The sequence below is a fragment of the Ambystoma mexicanum genome, chromosome 10, assembly GCF_040938575.1.
Source record: "Ambystoma mexicanum isolate Mex_15411 chromosome 10, UKY_AmexF1_1, whole genome shotgun sequence".
NCBI lineage: Eukaryota > Metazoa > Chordata > Amphibia > Caudata > Ambystomatidae > Ambystoma > Ambystoma mexicanum.
The window spans coordinates 679,533,015-679,549,162 of record NC_090932.1 but is presented as its reverse complement, the minus strand read 5'-3'; the positions used below and the strand labels follow the sequence as shown (position 1 = coordinate 679,549,162).

Sequence of the window (16,148 nt, the reverse complement as noted above, 5' to 3'; positions counted from 1 at the left end):
ACTGGCCCATTCAGTGTTTTCTAAATTCCAGCCACATTAAAGTGAATTAAATCGACATTTCTGCCCGTGAATACAGTTGTGTTAAAGGTGATGCTTTATTAATTGTATTGGGATTATTTGTAAACAGAAATGCAATAATAAAAAAGCTGTAATTGTGTGGTATTATTGGCATGTTTAAGTGCCAGACATGATTTGACAGAGGCTCGTCTGCAAATAAACTTTGAGGCAGCAGAAGCATAGATAGATGGCGCAGGGAGCAGGAAATGCCTACCTGAAAAAGTCAGAGGAAGAAGGGTTTCCAAGCCTGAAAGTGGCAGGATCGTTTGGAGGAGGGGGGAATACAAGAAGAACGTGAGAACTAATGACTGTGAACGTCACTTACGGGCAAAATGAGTAAGGGCTTCTTTGAGGTTCGGATCTGCGTCTGATTTTAACAGCATTGGGATAAACACATAAGAAAGTGGCAAATGTAATCAGAATATGTCAGAAGCTCTAGAACCCTACCAAAACGAAGTGCGTAGAATTAAACGTAACACATTAAAATATATCAGGATTGCAAACGAGTGACGAGAGAGATAAAGAAATAGCGTACTTCTCTGCCGTGAGCTGCAGCAAGGGGCAGAATACAGAGCCCCGCCTCGGCTGCTTGGATACATCAAGAGTTCCAAGTTCCTGTCTTTTGTGACGCAGCAAGGCTCCCGGGTTAGGGCATTGGCGCGTAAAGGGTTTACGTGCGCGATGCATATGCCTCAGGCGCCCCAGTGGCATGCAGCCCAGTGCAACATCAAAGCACAAAGCCACTACACACATCTATGCCTACTGTACAACGCACTAAACTCCTGCAGCTGGTTGCATGACATTAGTTGTTTCCATTACTTTAAAATGAAAAAAAAAGAAGCATATGTACTGACCAGTCTAGGGTTTAAGCAGGGTCGGACTGGGCCATAAAATTGTCTCGGGCACCAATGAAAAAGTGGTCCACAGTTGCCAATGGATAATTCATTCTTTTTGTGACAGACTGTTTGAATAGTAACCAAGGTTTTTTTTAATTAAATGTGATGCATTTTAACGATATTTATTCAGCAACACTGATCAAAACTACTAGCCGCATAAGTGAAGTAACTCATCAAACTGCCCACCATTGGCCAAAAAAGTGGCCCACCTTGACCCAAAAAACGGTTCTGCGCCAGCATTTTTGGTTTGGCCATGGCATATTGCCATATAGGCCAGTTCGAGCCTGGCTTTAAGTGGGCTGCGGCTTAGCCTGTTCGGTCTGAAAGTCGCCATTACACCGGAGCCCAGCCCGTCTCAGCGACCCATTTCAGTTAATCTCACACTGTGGCCCACTACATTTTCGCAGTTCTCCTCTTGTCCCACTTTCAATGTGTTGCTCGCTCACTCTTCGTGTTCTCTTGTGTCCATTTCGATGCGTCTCTCTCCCCACACTCCCACTTCAGTCATGTCGTCACACTCTCGTTAATTCTCTGTGTAAGTCTGTATTTTCTGAGCCTTTAGACCATGAAACATATCAGTGATTCCTACCAAAATATCAGTATAATGGTTTACTATTAAGTCATCAACTTTAAATTTGATTCGGTGAGCCTAATGCAACCATCCCTCGAAGGCCGATGTTGTCCTGTTTTGACACCAGTTCTGTGATGTACAAATGATAGCAGGATTTGAGCGCTCCCAGCAGTCAATGCACAGTGAAATTACTTCATTTGCCAAGGAACACGCACACTGGCACAAGCAGTGAATCTGGGATTCTTTCACGCAAACCTCCAGTTTGTTAGTGTTAAAAAAAAAAAAATTGAATCGCCATATGAAATGGGACTTTCTGTTGTGTGTCAAACTAGCAGACTTCATGCATGTAAATTAAGCTTTAAAAGGGGACTTGTATTATTGCTCGCTTTCATTCTCTAGTTATTTATAAAGGTAGAAAATGGTGATGTGTGTTTTTTCTTTCGTTTGAAACGTGTATCACAATTACAAATACTGCTAATAACAAGGAAAAGTGTCTAGAAAGAAATTGCCCATGCTTTCCACACCAATCCGTACGCCATATGAACATTCTCATGGGTCCCCATGGGTAACAGGTAGCGCCCAATTCGCGAAATGGCATTCTGTGACCGATTTGCTGGAAGCTCTGGTGCTAAATGTACGGCTCTTTTTACTTTACAGGATGGGCCCTGAGGGAGACATTGTGGACACTGTATAGTGGGGGAGGGAGCAACCAGAAGTTTCAACAGCAAAGGCTGCCAGAACTTGGTCTTTTATAGCGATCCAGTGTAATGAAATGCTTTAAATTTTATCTCGCCATGTAGTTGAGTACAGATAGTGTTTTTTTTGGCTTTGAGAATAACAAGTTTTACTAATTGGTAACGTTATTTCAACTGGATGTTCCTCCAACATATTCCACATCTTTGACATGTAATGTCCACAGCTGTGCTGCTTCAGACATTTTTCAGCAGAGGGCGTCCTGCGTCAATGGCCTCGGGTCGATGTCCCTCAAAGGCCTCCGTCGAGGGTGACGTCATTGGATGTTATAAGTAGGGCGCAAGGCGCCCGTAGTCTCAGTTCATGTTTTTTCCATCCACAACGTGTGCCATAACCGCACACCAAGCCTCCATGACTGCACATAGCCTTGTGGGAACGTAAGTTGCAATAGCATGGGAAATTCTTCAGAGGGGTAGGCTGGGAGGGCTATGTGGAATATGTTGGAGGAACATCCAGTCGAAAGAACGTTACCAGTTGGTAAGTAACTTGTTCTATCCTCCAACGTATTCCACATCTTTGACATACTTCCAAAGCAGTACCAGTAAATGGAGTAGAAAAAGAATTTAGAGTACCCAATTAGATTGCGGAATAAAGAACCGCCTTCCTAAAGGCCATATCCTGACCATGGATTGTATCCAGGGAGTAATGTTTAACAAAGGTGTGGATTGAAGCCCAGGTGGCTGCATCACAAATATTCCTAATAGGAACCCCGCGCTGAGGAAGTAGCCACGCATCTAGTGGAATGAGCTTGCAACCCTTCAGGAGGGTCCTTACCCGCCAATCGGTAACACTCTGTAATAGTGAGGGTAATCCACCTGGACAAGGTCTGTTTGGTAACAGCCTGGCCCAATCGGTGTCCAGCATATCCTACAAAGAGTTGATCGTCCACTCTGACCCTGGACATCCTAGAAATGTAAAAGCTCCATGCTCTGCTAGGATCCAACCAATGGAGTCGCTCCTCTTCCTTGCCAGGATGATGAGGAGGGTAGAAAGATGGAAGAAACACCTTTTGACTCAAATGATTAATTCAGATACTACCTTAGGTAGAAAAGAGGGACGTACCCACTGTACAACCCTGTCCTTGCGAAACACAGTAAAGGGTGGCTTTGATGAAAGTGCCTGCAATTCACTCACTCTGCAAGCGGAAGTAACCGCAACCAAGAACACAGTCTTGAAGGACAGTAATCTCAAAGGACAGGAGTGCAAAGGTTCAATCGCAGCACCCATGAGAAATTTCAAAACCAAATTAAAATCCCAAACCGGCACCTAGAAAGGGGACGGCGGGAATACATTAGACAGTCCTTTAAGAAACTGAGAAATCAAAGGAATCTTAAAGTAAGATCATTCTTCAGACGAGCGTTTAAAGATAGACAATGCCACCAGGTAACCCTTAATGGTACCTACTTGAAGGCCCCTGTGGGCCAAAGAAAGTAAAAAAGACAAAACCATTGGAATGGATCACTGAAAAGGATCAAAATTGTGACCTCTGCACCAGTCGCAGAACTTACGTCAACGGTACAGGGATTTGTTGCAGGCCACCTGGCCGAAAGCAACACCTCCATCACGTCACCCGGGAGGTCCAAATCCGTGTATCTCAACCTTTCAGATACCAAGCCTGAAGGTTGAGAGTCTTGACCTCTGAAGGGAGAACCTGACCCCGACCCCCCCAAATCCCTGCACGCGAGAGCAGCTCCTCTCGGTAGGGAAGACAGCATGAAGGACATATGGACATTTCAAGAAGGTCCGGGTACCACACTCTCCTGGCCCAATCCAGAGCAATGAGGATCATGTGGGAACCGAACCTCTGTAACCTCTGCAACACTTGAGGAAGGACGGGGACTGGAGGGAACGCGTACAGCAGTGGGAATGACCAATCCACCACTAACGCGTCTCCTAAGGCTCCTCTTGGAGGAAATTCCCTTGAGCAGAATCTTTCGCACTTCCAGTTGACACTGGAGGCGAGGAGATCCACTTGCGGGGTTCCCCAAAGGGCGAAGATCTCCTGAAAGACTTCCTGAGCCAACTCCCACTCGTGAGAGATCGTGCTCTGCCTGCTCAGAGCGTACGCTGCCGCATTTTCGTCTCTGGCCAGATGAACTGCTGAGATCGAAATTCCCTGCTGGATGGCCCAGAACCAGAGCTGTATTGCCTCTCTGCACAACTGGAGTGACCCTACCCCCCTTTTTTGTTGAGGTAATGCATGGCCACTGTGTTGTCCGTCATGATCAAGACACTCTTCCCCCGTACAGAAGGCAGAAAAGCCTTCAGGGCTAGCCTGATGGCCCTCACCTCTAACAGATTGATGTGGAGTTTGGACTCCGACAGAGACCAATGACTGCTGGTTGTCAAATCGTTGGCATAAGCGCCTCATCCTGTGAGGGAAGCATCCGTCACTACAGTCACCTTCCGCCATGGTTGCCAAAACGGTTCCACCCTCATCAGGTTCCCTTCGTTGGCCCACTACAGAAGATCCTGGGAGACCGAGAGTGGAATCTGAACGGGATCCGACATCTTGCCTGAGAACTGTGACCACTGCATCTTGAGAACCCATTGCAGGGATCTCATCCGCAGCCTGGCCTCTGGCACCAGAAAAATGCAGGATGCCATGAGGCCGAGCAACCTTAAGAATTCGAAAGCCAGGAGACTCTGGGCATGTTGAAACCTGTCCACCATCTGCACAATGTGATGAGCCCTCACCTTGGGAGGAGAGCACTTCCCCAAGGACGTGTCTAACACAGCCCCGATGTCCTGGAGCTGTTGGGAAGGTGGAAGATGCGACTTCTTGAAATTCCGGGAGAAGCCCAGCCTGTGGAGAGTGCGGCAGGTGAGACCGAGATGATCCAACACTTGCACGGGAGAGCGCGCCTGGATCAGCTAGTCGTCCAGGCAGGGGTAGACGTAAATCCCCCTCGCCTGAGGTACGCTGCAACCACCACCATTAGCTTGGTGAAGACCCTCGGGCGGAGGTCAATCCTAACGGCAGGACCCGGAACTGAAAGTGTGAGTCGCCAGCCGCAAACCTCAGGTACTTTCTGGGCTTGGGATGAATCGGCACATGAAAGTAAGAATCCTGTAGGTCCAGAGACACCAACCAATCCTGAAGTTGAAGGGCCTGGAGGACTTGACAAGGAGTAACCATCTTGAACTTGTCCTTCCTGAGAAGTTTATTCAACCAACGCAAGTCAATGATGGGTCTCAATCCCCCGTCTTTCTTCGGAATCCAAAAATAATGGGAATATCATCCCTTGTTCCTCTCCGCTACAGGCACCAGTTCTATAGCGCCTTTCTCCAACGGGGTTAGGATTTCCTGCGCAAGGAGCGGATCCGGAAGCTTCAAAGAGAGTTTCCCCGGTGGATTGGCATGAGGCCGATTTAGGAAGGCTAGGCAGTAGTCGTGGGCTATTGTTTCCAGAAACCAAGCATCTGAAGTAATGGCTCGCCACACTCCGGCGAATAATGGGACCTGTCGTGTCTCTTCCAGTATAAAACCCAGCGCATTGAGGGGAGTGGTGACTGCTTGAGAAGAGTCTTGTACTGCCGTTGGTTTGTTGTTGTGTCCTGTGGCTTTGCTATTGCTAATAAAACCATTCACCAATCTAGGAGTTCCATATCATTTTTACCACAGAAATTCCAATGAAATATTTGTACCGACTTTCTTTGCAGCAATGCAGGGAGACTCTGCACCAACCCCCATTCCGGGAAGGATTTACAAGTGCTGTTTCACAGGGAGTTCAGTTTGTTTTCTTACTGGGGATTTATTTATCAATCTGCTCTTTAATGGGCACACAATTACCTAAGGATTCAGTGTACTTCTTTTATTTGCCTGTCTCTGGGTTGCGGCTAAGAATGTGTCCAAATTCTAGCAACTGCAAAGAACAGAACTTGTGCTCTCCCTTTATTTATTAGCTTGGCAATTACATCGTATACATCCTACAGACCACACCATGTTAGAGGTACAATATGTACAGCTGTCCCAAGGCTGCTTTTATAGCAATGATTAGTGTTAGGAAAAATTATCTTTTTGCACCTTTTCCCCCATAGATTTCTATGGGACACCCTTTACTTTTGCATATTTTGAACCCTCTCCTAACTTTTTGGAGGTATTTAAAACCCTTTATTTACTTCCCTTGCCTTGCCTGTTTTGCTCATTCTTAGAGGAAAACACACTAGTCCCTTATACTTCTCAGTATTAATTCTTGTATTGTTACAATTGCACGCATCACCTTAAAATGAGGTGCAGTTAGGATACTTAGTATTCTTGTACCTTTCTATGTTATGGACTTTTGGTTACTTTTACAATGTGCCTAAGACAAGCTGGTGGCAGCTGTGATATTTGTACTGTTCTTGTGTGTTATTTTACTCATGCACTTTGCATTTACCGTGAAGGGCTACCAAAGGTGCTAGCACCCTAAGATTGTAGTGCCACAAGGTTTTTTGCTGTTTTTTTGCCCATATTGTTCTTCGGCCGTCTTCCTGTCTTTTCAGGTTTGTAAAAGCCTTATATGGAAATCCCTTTCCCGGTGAAAGCTGTGGGGCTTTCACAGGCTATGGGGTGTTGTGTGTGAGAGCCACAGAGGAGGCTGGGACTGTCTAGTCCCAATCCACATATTTGGTGCAAGGATTGTCTGTTGGGCAGATATAGCGATCAGTGGCTATCCATCATTGAATAGTGTGGCGGACCAGAAGGACTCTGACTACTGTGTGCCATGTTTTTAAAAAAAAATGTAAATTAAAAGAAAACGGCTGCATCTTTGAGGGAAGTTCCCTGTCAAGTAAAACTAAGGGTGCTCACTAAGTAGTCCCGAGTCCAAATCCTATTCCACGAACTGGCCCTACTACTTATAAAAACTTTTAAAAAAAGGCAGGCCTGAGCAATAACCTCTGTTTTCGACCTCTGCCTGGCTCGACCACTTGGATCTCTGTTTCTCAATGTTGCAAAACAAAGTTCATTTCCATAGCTCTAAAAGTTTGTCATTGTTCGATAACACAGTTCACAACCTCACTGCAGGTTTGGTATGTCAAACATCAATATCTTCCATACGGTTTCCTCTTCCTTAGGAAAAAAGGTTTTTCCTATACAATTTCCACAGATTCGATTAAGTGTTTGAAACCCTCTAGGTTCTCTTTCTCTACAGTTATTTTCCTTGGTGCGTGTGTACCTACGACTCCCCAAAGTCCTCAGCCCTTCTGACAGGCTTACTTTCTCTTTTGGTCTCTGTGGGGCCTCAGCCCGTTCGGGTTTTCCCAGTTGCCGCAACCTTGGATGTTACAGTCTCTCGGTCTCACCGGGTTCCCCGAAACCCTCTGTCCCTCTAGGAGACTTGCTCCCACTTGACTTAGGTGGGGCGTCGGCACACTCAGGTTTATCAGGTACACGTAATCTTGTCACCCCAGCCTTAAGTATTAGGGTTTGTACCTCTCAATGGCATCATCTCCTTGGAAGCGTTTGCTTCCCTTCCGCTGCTAGTCTCTACAGCCAATACACCTCCTGTGCGGAACTCAGGGACCCTGGCTCCCTTCAACAGTCTGGTCTTGGCGTCGGTTACCGAGCCCCAGGCCAGCCAGAGCATTGTTGTGGACCTGCCACCAGATGAGACGGTCACTTTTTCGTCTCCTCTTTCTCGACCGTGGCTTCCCAGTCAACCAGGACGCCATCCAACCAGCTAGCAATTAATTCGCTCTCCACGCTACTGCTGGCTCTGCACATCTGGGACGTCTTCTCGTCAGAGGCTCATCTTCCTGCTCTCCACGTAGGAGTTTCTCTTCTTCACTGCATAGGAGTGCCTCGTGGTTTTATATACTTTGTGACGATAAACTACATGTCATCACTTCTCTCCGTGGGGGAGACCTTTTCCATGCGGCCAGAGAGGGCCCTGTTGAGGTGCTTGTGACAGTAAGGGAAGGAGGTGTTGGGATTAGCCTTCCTTCCTCTGCATTCATCCTCTGGATGTTGTATGTATGATGTGATGTCACTTGTGGAATGTATGAGGTAAGCTTGGAGTGTGTGTATGAATGGGTTCCAACCAAGGCAGTTGAGCTATGTGATTGATGGTGATTTGTGTGGCTCTGTGGAGTCATGATAGTGATTTGTGCGGCCCTGCGGAGTCATAATAGTGATTCATTATTACTCTTTATTTACCTGAAATGTTGCTTCTGGGATCATCCTGGATTAGGTTCTTGGATGGTTCTGGGAGTATGGCAACAGAACATCTTGGTGGTGGCGTTCACCCGGTTTGGTATCAAGAAGTTATGAGGGCTCGGGTGTCTGGCCAACACTTTGAGGAAGTTTGGTGGTATGGCTAACTGGTGCGGCCACTGGTTGCCTTTGTTGTGAGTGCTTGAGACGAATGTTGAGTGTTTGGGAATAGGTCAGGTGAGTGTGTTTATATGTTTGATTGTATGCGCCTGTCTCATCAGTTGTCTTGACAGTATGGTCTGGAATAGTAAGTTAGAGATGTTCCTTGTTGTTGTGTAGCACGCTCCATGCCAGCCCATATAGGTGGCCGATTTGCGCTCAGATGTGGCAGCCCTGAGATCTGCCAGTGGCAGTGGCGGACGGGAGGTGTCCAGTTTTCTCAGGTTGTGTATGGTTTGTTGGTTAGTAGCCTATAGGGGCAGGTCTGTGCTCCAGTGTAGCAGGCTGGTGACCCATTGGTGGCGGCAGCGGGTGGAAAGTGATAAGGTAGAAGTTTGTCATGTTGGTGGGGTGACACTACTGGATTGTTAGGTAAGCCTGCTTGTCCAGCTGTTTACCTTCTTGGCTACTTAGAGTGACTTGGCGTTGGAGTTGTGTTAGGTTTGTTGTATGTCTTGTCTGTGTGTGAAGGGTGTATGTTTTTTGGTGTGTTTGCGACAGTAAGGGAAGGAGGTGCTTGTGATGGTGAGGTGTGATGCTTGTTGTATGTCAGGGTGTGCTTGTGACAGTAAGGGAAGGAGGTGTTGGGATTAGCCTTCCTTCCTCTGCATTCATCCTCTGGATGTTGTATGTACGATGTGATGTCACTTGTGGAATGTATGAGGTAAGCTTGGAGTGTTTGTGTATGAATGGGTACCAACCCAGGCAGTTGAGCTATGTGAGCCTGGGTTGCGGGAGCCAGTGGGTCTCCCTCATGATTTCCTCCTAATCTCCTGATAAGACCTGATGACACCTGATTGTAACTGAAGAACTGAATAAAGCAACTGAAGATTACCTGACAACTTGACAGCGTATCCTTTAAGTATATAAAGCCTAAGAACCTGTCATAAAAGGCCCCTACCCGATAGTCCTCTGGGGATGGTATAATGAGGGAGGATCTCATGGGGAGGGACTACCCCCCGGCCCCAGGGAGAAGGACAACCATATAGGCCATAGCCTTTGTTATAACATCAGACCCCCCCCCACACTCTAGCCTCTTCTTCTTCTGTTAATCTCTTTGTAGATACTAGGCCTATGTACTGTTGTAAAGTAGACTACTTGAAGGTCCTGGAAAGTACGAACAGCAACATAGGTAATCCAAGTACTGGGACGAGGTGGGACGCAGGAGCAATGAAGAGCAATACTAAGAAGGAGCTGCAGCAGTATAGACTTCTGCGGAGGCATGGTCCCACTTACACGATCTAAACCAAAGAAGGGCTGCCTATCAGGGAGACGCAGCCAAACAGGACGAGAGACCGTGAAGCCCAGAAGCACGAAGGAGACGCAGAGAAGGCCAGGACGGAGCCGAGGGTAGTCTGCTCCCGGGAATCAAGAGGATGACAGGACTCCTTCATCCGACGGCGTCCAGACGGTAACGTGAGTCTGGCAGACGGTGTCGCAAACGCAAGAGGCAGCGTCCATACCATCGCTCCAAGGACCGGGCAAGCTATTCGCAAGGTGAAGGGTCCGAGACGCATACAAGCCCAAGCAGCACACCGAGCAGGAGAAGGACACCAATAAAAACCTGCTGTGCATCCAGGGACCGATAGGGGCTAGTAAGTGCGGGCGTCACAAACCCTGTATCGAGATTACATGCAGGACTATATTCCTCGCGGCAGTACTTGGCAAGCGAGGCAGACAAGGGGACATAAAGAGAGTGGGAGAGAAACCTGGGTCGGGGAATCCAACCAAAGAGTGATACGAGTCATCTTCCCCATGGCAATACTTGGCAGGAAAGTGAACCAAGTGGGCCAAACCACAGAAGAAGAGCAATAAGGGTCGTGGACCACAAACCAAGAGAGCGATACGAGCCGTCTTCCTTGTGGCAGTAGTTGGCAGGAAAGTGGACCAAGTGGGCCAAACCAAAGAAGAAGAAAGAGACTAGGATCGAGGAACCTCACAACACTCAGAGTTGGATGTTGTAAGTGTAAAACCTAATGCAGAGAAGACCAGGGGAAGGGAGTCATCTCATTTGATTGTAAGAGATTGTGTCATAACTACCAGGAGAAGGGAATCATTCCCCTGGCAACACCGATCGAGAGGAAGGTCCAGCAAGCCTGGGGAAGGGAGTTATTCCCACTGGCTAATTTGAGACTGATACAGAATGCCAGGGTAAGGAAGGCATTCTCCTGGATTATGAAGTATGTGTTATTTTGGAACTTTATGACCTGGGAAATAAGTCAATCCGCCAGGTTGTTTGAGACTGAACGCCAGGAGAAGGGAGGCATTCTCCTGGCCCACCAAGGAAACATTGTGTCAGACTTTGACTATAACCCAGGGGAAGGGAGGCATGCTCCTGGAATCGAAAACATGCTGCTTTATTCCTTTGTTTATAGTGTAAGGGCCTGAAGTAGGCTTTTCTTGACACAGGATAGTGGACACTTTTACTTTAATAGACATCCTGAGAGTCACCTTTGATCTTTGGTTGAGGCAGGGAAACCCCTCTTCGTAATAGGGCAAGATATGTTTTCTCTTGCTTTATTTATTAATAAAGGTCTATAGCCCCAAACATGCTACCTTTTTGTCAGAGTCCTTCTTCTGTACCTTTACGTCATCACAAATAAAAGGGGTGTGTCATTCTTTTTTTTACTGTGGTGTTCAGGCAAGATCCAGCCCTACCTGAAGCCAAAAAGACTGAAGAAATGTCAGTATTCGGTGGATTCAAAAAAGTAACAAGAGTCTTTCCAATTCCCCTGTAGGGAGACAACGAACTCTGGATCTGAAGTTCCTTATCGGAATGGGAGCCCTTGTCCCGGAGAGGGGAGTTACTCCCAGTGAGGTCCCACTTGCCAAGACCCACAGGGAGGGTCTTGATGAACGGGCTCACCTCCCTTGCCTCAAAATGGGGTGGCTCACTTCGGGGGAGAAGGGACGTCAGAATAGTCTTACTGTTTGAATGGTGCAGATCCTTACCATTGGTGGGCTTGCTCCCAGCCTGAATCTTGGATAAAAATAGGAATCCTGCAACAGTTCGGCAGATCATTGGAACCAAGACATCTAGAAGTCGATCAGCCCACTGACGACCCAAAGACTACCCCTGCAGCTGACTAGCATCGACTCTAGTGTTGTATCAGTGAAGACCTGCACCTCTGTCCTGATCTCAAGAAGGCCTTTATTGCTGCATCGACCCCTGTACCGGTGGAAACATTCAGTCTCGATCCCTGCTTGAGGAGCCTTGCCGGCTGAGTCTTCGGAAGTGTCCCTGGACCAACCGGTGGACTGACCAGCTCTCTCCTGGGCTACCTCAATATAGCAGATGTCCTTCTGAGCAGAGCTTTGGAACATTCCAGATCTTCAGCTTGTGCCACAAGGCACCTGCTTCTGCACGTTCAGCACGTCTCACTCCAAGGGGGGCTGTGCTGGACCTGCTTCTGTACTTGCTGCGGCACGATCGCTTGTCACTATCTGATCGTGGTAACCTTTGTTGGATCTAGTCTTCTTCCTGCACCTGAGGTGTCTTGTGGCCATCTCTTCCGCATAAGTCGTGACCTGTATTCATTTGGGTCTTCAACTAGACGCTGTCCAGAACTGATTCTGAAGTACCTCGAACAACCAAAAGGAAATACATCAAAACAAACCACTTCTATCTAGACGACCCTCACGGTAGGAACAAAGACAGAAGAACAACCCTGGAAAGAGAGTCTACAACCTCCAGTCGTAATATCCGGAGAACTTTGAGCCAGGTGTGGTAAGTCTACATACATACCATAACGGTTGCTTTCTACCCGTCTCCCATAGAGTAACAAAGGCGTTAAGCTCAGCCTCTAACTTACTCTTATCTGACCTTTGGTGGTGGAAGCCGGGTTAAGGATCCTTCCCCATGGCTCTCCTACTGTGTAGGATTGAGTTGCCTTCTGACCTGAAGTTTACTAGAACCTTGGGCAACTCTTTAATAATCATAACCACTGGTATTGCAGATTTGTATATAAACGTACCTGAAGAATGATATGCTTTGTGTTGATTCTAAAGCGTTCAGTCTATGCATGCGGCTTATATCTGTGTTGCTTTGGTAACTGGTTCATATGCAATTCCATTTCTCCTAAGGGTGGATGTAGATATTTGTTTTATAAGGTTTTGTGTGACAATATTTACCTATGATTTTTTATCTGCTTAGTATGTAAATTAAAGGCCTAATAATTATATTTTTTTATATATTTACTGTCTAACTTGAATTGCTGGTGTTGTTCTGCATGGTCTCATTGTAGCCCTTGACCACTCTCATACCTTTCCTGGGACTAAGCATTTGCTGCTCTGCTACCCCACCTTGATTGGGTTTGGCTAACTTCCCAGTATCTTCCTTGTTAACCATAATATGTTGGCCTCCAAAAATCCTCCCACCGGGGTTGACTTTGGAAATACATCTTAACAATAACGGACCCTTACATCCACAATCGTTCATCCATCAATGGGACCAACACTGGCTTTAAAGTTTGGTACTTCATATCATATATTGTCCACCAGGACCGACACACACTTTCGAGGAAGACCTTCTCCTCCTTCTAGGCCACAACCTCAAAACTACATCACAAGTGCTCCTCCTAGGGGACTTTAACCTAGGCATTAATGACCCCTTGCACCCACCATCCACTTCACTAACCACCGCCCTCACCTCCGAGGGCTTCGACCAACGCATTGGCAGCCCTAAGCACAATAAGGGCCCCACCCTAGATTGGCTTTAAGACTTGAACTGCAATATCGCCATAAAATCCAACTTGCCATGCCCTTGGTCTGACGACCACATCATCACCTTCTCGATCCCGGCAGGTGCCCTGCCCAAACCCCCCACAAGACACACCCCACCCACCTTTGCCCGCAACTCTAGCAAACTCACTAAAGAAAACCTCACCCCCTACATCAAAGCCCTCGACCCCGATAGCCTGGAGTCTACCAACCCAGAATTCCTGGTACAACACTACACCACTACCCTTACTGATGCCATTAACACTACCACCACTTTAGTTGCTAAAAAAAAAAAAAAAAAAAAGCCAAACCAGCCGTTTAGACACATTTCTGGTTCAGAAGAACTCACCACCCTTGGATCTAAAAAAAGAAAGACGGGCTGAAACAAACTGGAGAAACCTCCCCTCCGACTCATCCAAGCATGCAATCTCCATCCTCTCCAACAAATACAAAAATGCCATTATACATGCCAAGGCCTCCTCCCTAAACACAAGAATCGCCAAAAACCAGCTCAGAATCCAAGGAGCTTTTCTCCATCCTCAAAGAACTCGAAACTCCTATCCCCCTCCAAGTCTCCTCGATCCTCAAGGACGCTACTTGGTGCAACAGCATTCAGAAAACCCGTTTATACAAAATGGACTCACGACAACTCAAAATCCAAGCTAAAAATCTTGCATCCTGCAACATCCCCTGTCCACGTTTGCAATAACTTTCCACACTAGCACAGTCCCTTTTGTTCCATTTCAATATGCTCACCACCCAACCAACTTCCAGCATCCTACAAGGCTTAAAGCCCTCAAGACGGAATGGCGACATCTGCCCAGCACCTCTGATCAAAGACTGTGCCCACGAATTAGCCCCCTTTATCACTGCCTTCATCAATGCCTCCTTTAAGACAAGCATAGTACCCTCCAGCATGAAAGAAGCTTGGGTTCTCTGCTTACTTAAAAAACCTATGCTCGACCCAACCATTGCCAGTAACTATCGACCCAAGTAGCAAGAGAGAAGGGGGGGTCACGTGAATCATACCAATGAGCAAATCAACAGGATAAATTGCTCTCTATGTAGGAGCTCAATGAGGGGATAGGCTATTGTGGTCGGATTGGAGACAAGTATTGCATCTATTCTGTTTGCTATTGATGCATTTTCAACTTGTCAGATTACTGTAAATTTTACTTTCAATTGGGGACAACTATTTAACTTCACAGGAAATATTAATTGCTCTTACCTGTGCTGTGTTGTGTCCGATATTTCTTTCCTCCTTTTTTCTTTTCTTTTTTGCCCTTTTCCCTTCTCTCTTTCTTACCTTTTCTTGGTTATATAATTTTGTTCTTGAATATATACTGGGCATTATTTTGAGATTGGAATTTTGTTTTTGTGCAATATGTTTCTGAATTACTTTATGCACATCGTGTCCACGTTATACTACAGGACGCTTACTAGATCAATAGGCACTTCAATTGGAGATATCCAATATTGACTGTTTGTTTTTATGCTGTTTTTATTATGATCTCAGCACTATGTGTAATGTTATGAGATATGTGTACATTAAAGATTGATTGATTGATTTTATACTATCCATGACCTGGCCTATCCCCTCATAGAGAGCAACTTATCCTGTTGATTTGCTCAATGGTATGATTCACGTGACCCCCCCTTCTCTCTTGCTACTTGTTCTGTTACTCCCCTGGGTCTACGTGGTTGGGGACACCTATCCTCGATTACACAATAACTATCGACCCATCATCAGTTGCGTTCCTCCTCAAGATCCTAGACAGAGCGGCATACCAACAAATACAATGCCACCTAGAAACTAACCAAATCCTAGGCACCCGCCAATCAGGCTTCCGCCCAGGTCACGGCACCGAGTCTGCCCTCCTTGACCTTAAAATTCAAAGGACACTATCAGAGACAAGGGTAAACTGGCTCTGCTCCTCCTCCTTGATCTGTCAGCGGCCTTTGATCTAGTCGACCACAACACCATATGCCACCACCTCACCTCTTCTGCCGCCTTCTCCCAAGAAGCCGCCACCTGGATCGCTTCCATCCTCAATGGGAGAGTGATGAAAGTATTCTATGACAATGCTTGTGCCACTCCATCCCCTATCAACTGCGGGGTCCCCCAAGGATCATGTCTCTCACTCACGCTCTACAATATTTACATGAAGCCCCTCTTTGATCACCTAGATTCACTCAGCATAGCCTACACGAACTATGCCGATGACACTCAGATTCTCCTTGCACTCTCTGGGTCTTACCAGGAAGACGCTGCCGCCTTCAGCTCTACATACCAAGCCTGGATGGCAACCCATGGTCTCAGCCTGAATGATGAGAAGACCAGGCTTCTCACTATTGGCCCAGCAGCCACCTTAAAATCCCTTCACTCCCAATATTCATCCTTTAACATTGACGGATCAGTGATCCCCGTCTCCCCCACAGTAAAAACACTGGGAGTCCATCTCAATGCCACTCTCTCACTAACGCGACAAGTAAATGCCACCTCCTCTACAACTGCCTACACCATGAAGTTACTCAATGCTGCCAGGCCTTTTTTATCCAGAGACAACTGCCTAATGATAGCCCGAACCGCAATCTGTGCCAGGCTCGACTACTGCAATATCCTCTTCGCCGGTACCTCCTCCAGCAATGTAAAAAAATTCCAAATCATTCATAACAACGCCTTATGCGAGGCACTCAATAACCCAGGCTCTGAACACATCTCGGCTGCCAGAAGAGCTGTCCACTCGTTGCCAGTGAAGGAAATAATTCTGTTCAAGACTTTATCCATCACCCACAA

General features: G+C 46.8%; 1 protein-coding gene across 3 annotated transcripts in view; it reads right to left on the bottom strand.

Annotated features, from left to right (window-relative positions):
* ATR (ATR serine/threonine kinase) overlaps positions 1-16,148 on the bottom strand; it is a 1,676,349-nt gene that overhangs the window by 1,073,083 nt on the left and 587,118 nt on the right. The window lies entirely within an intron of this gene.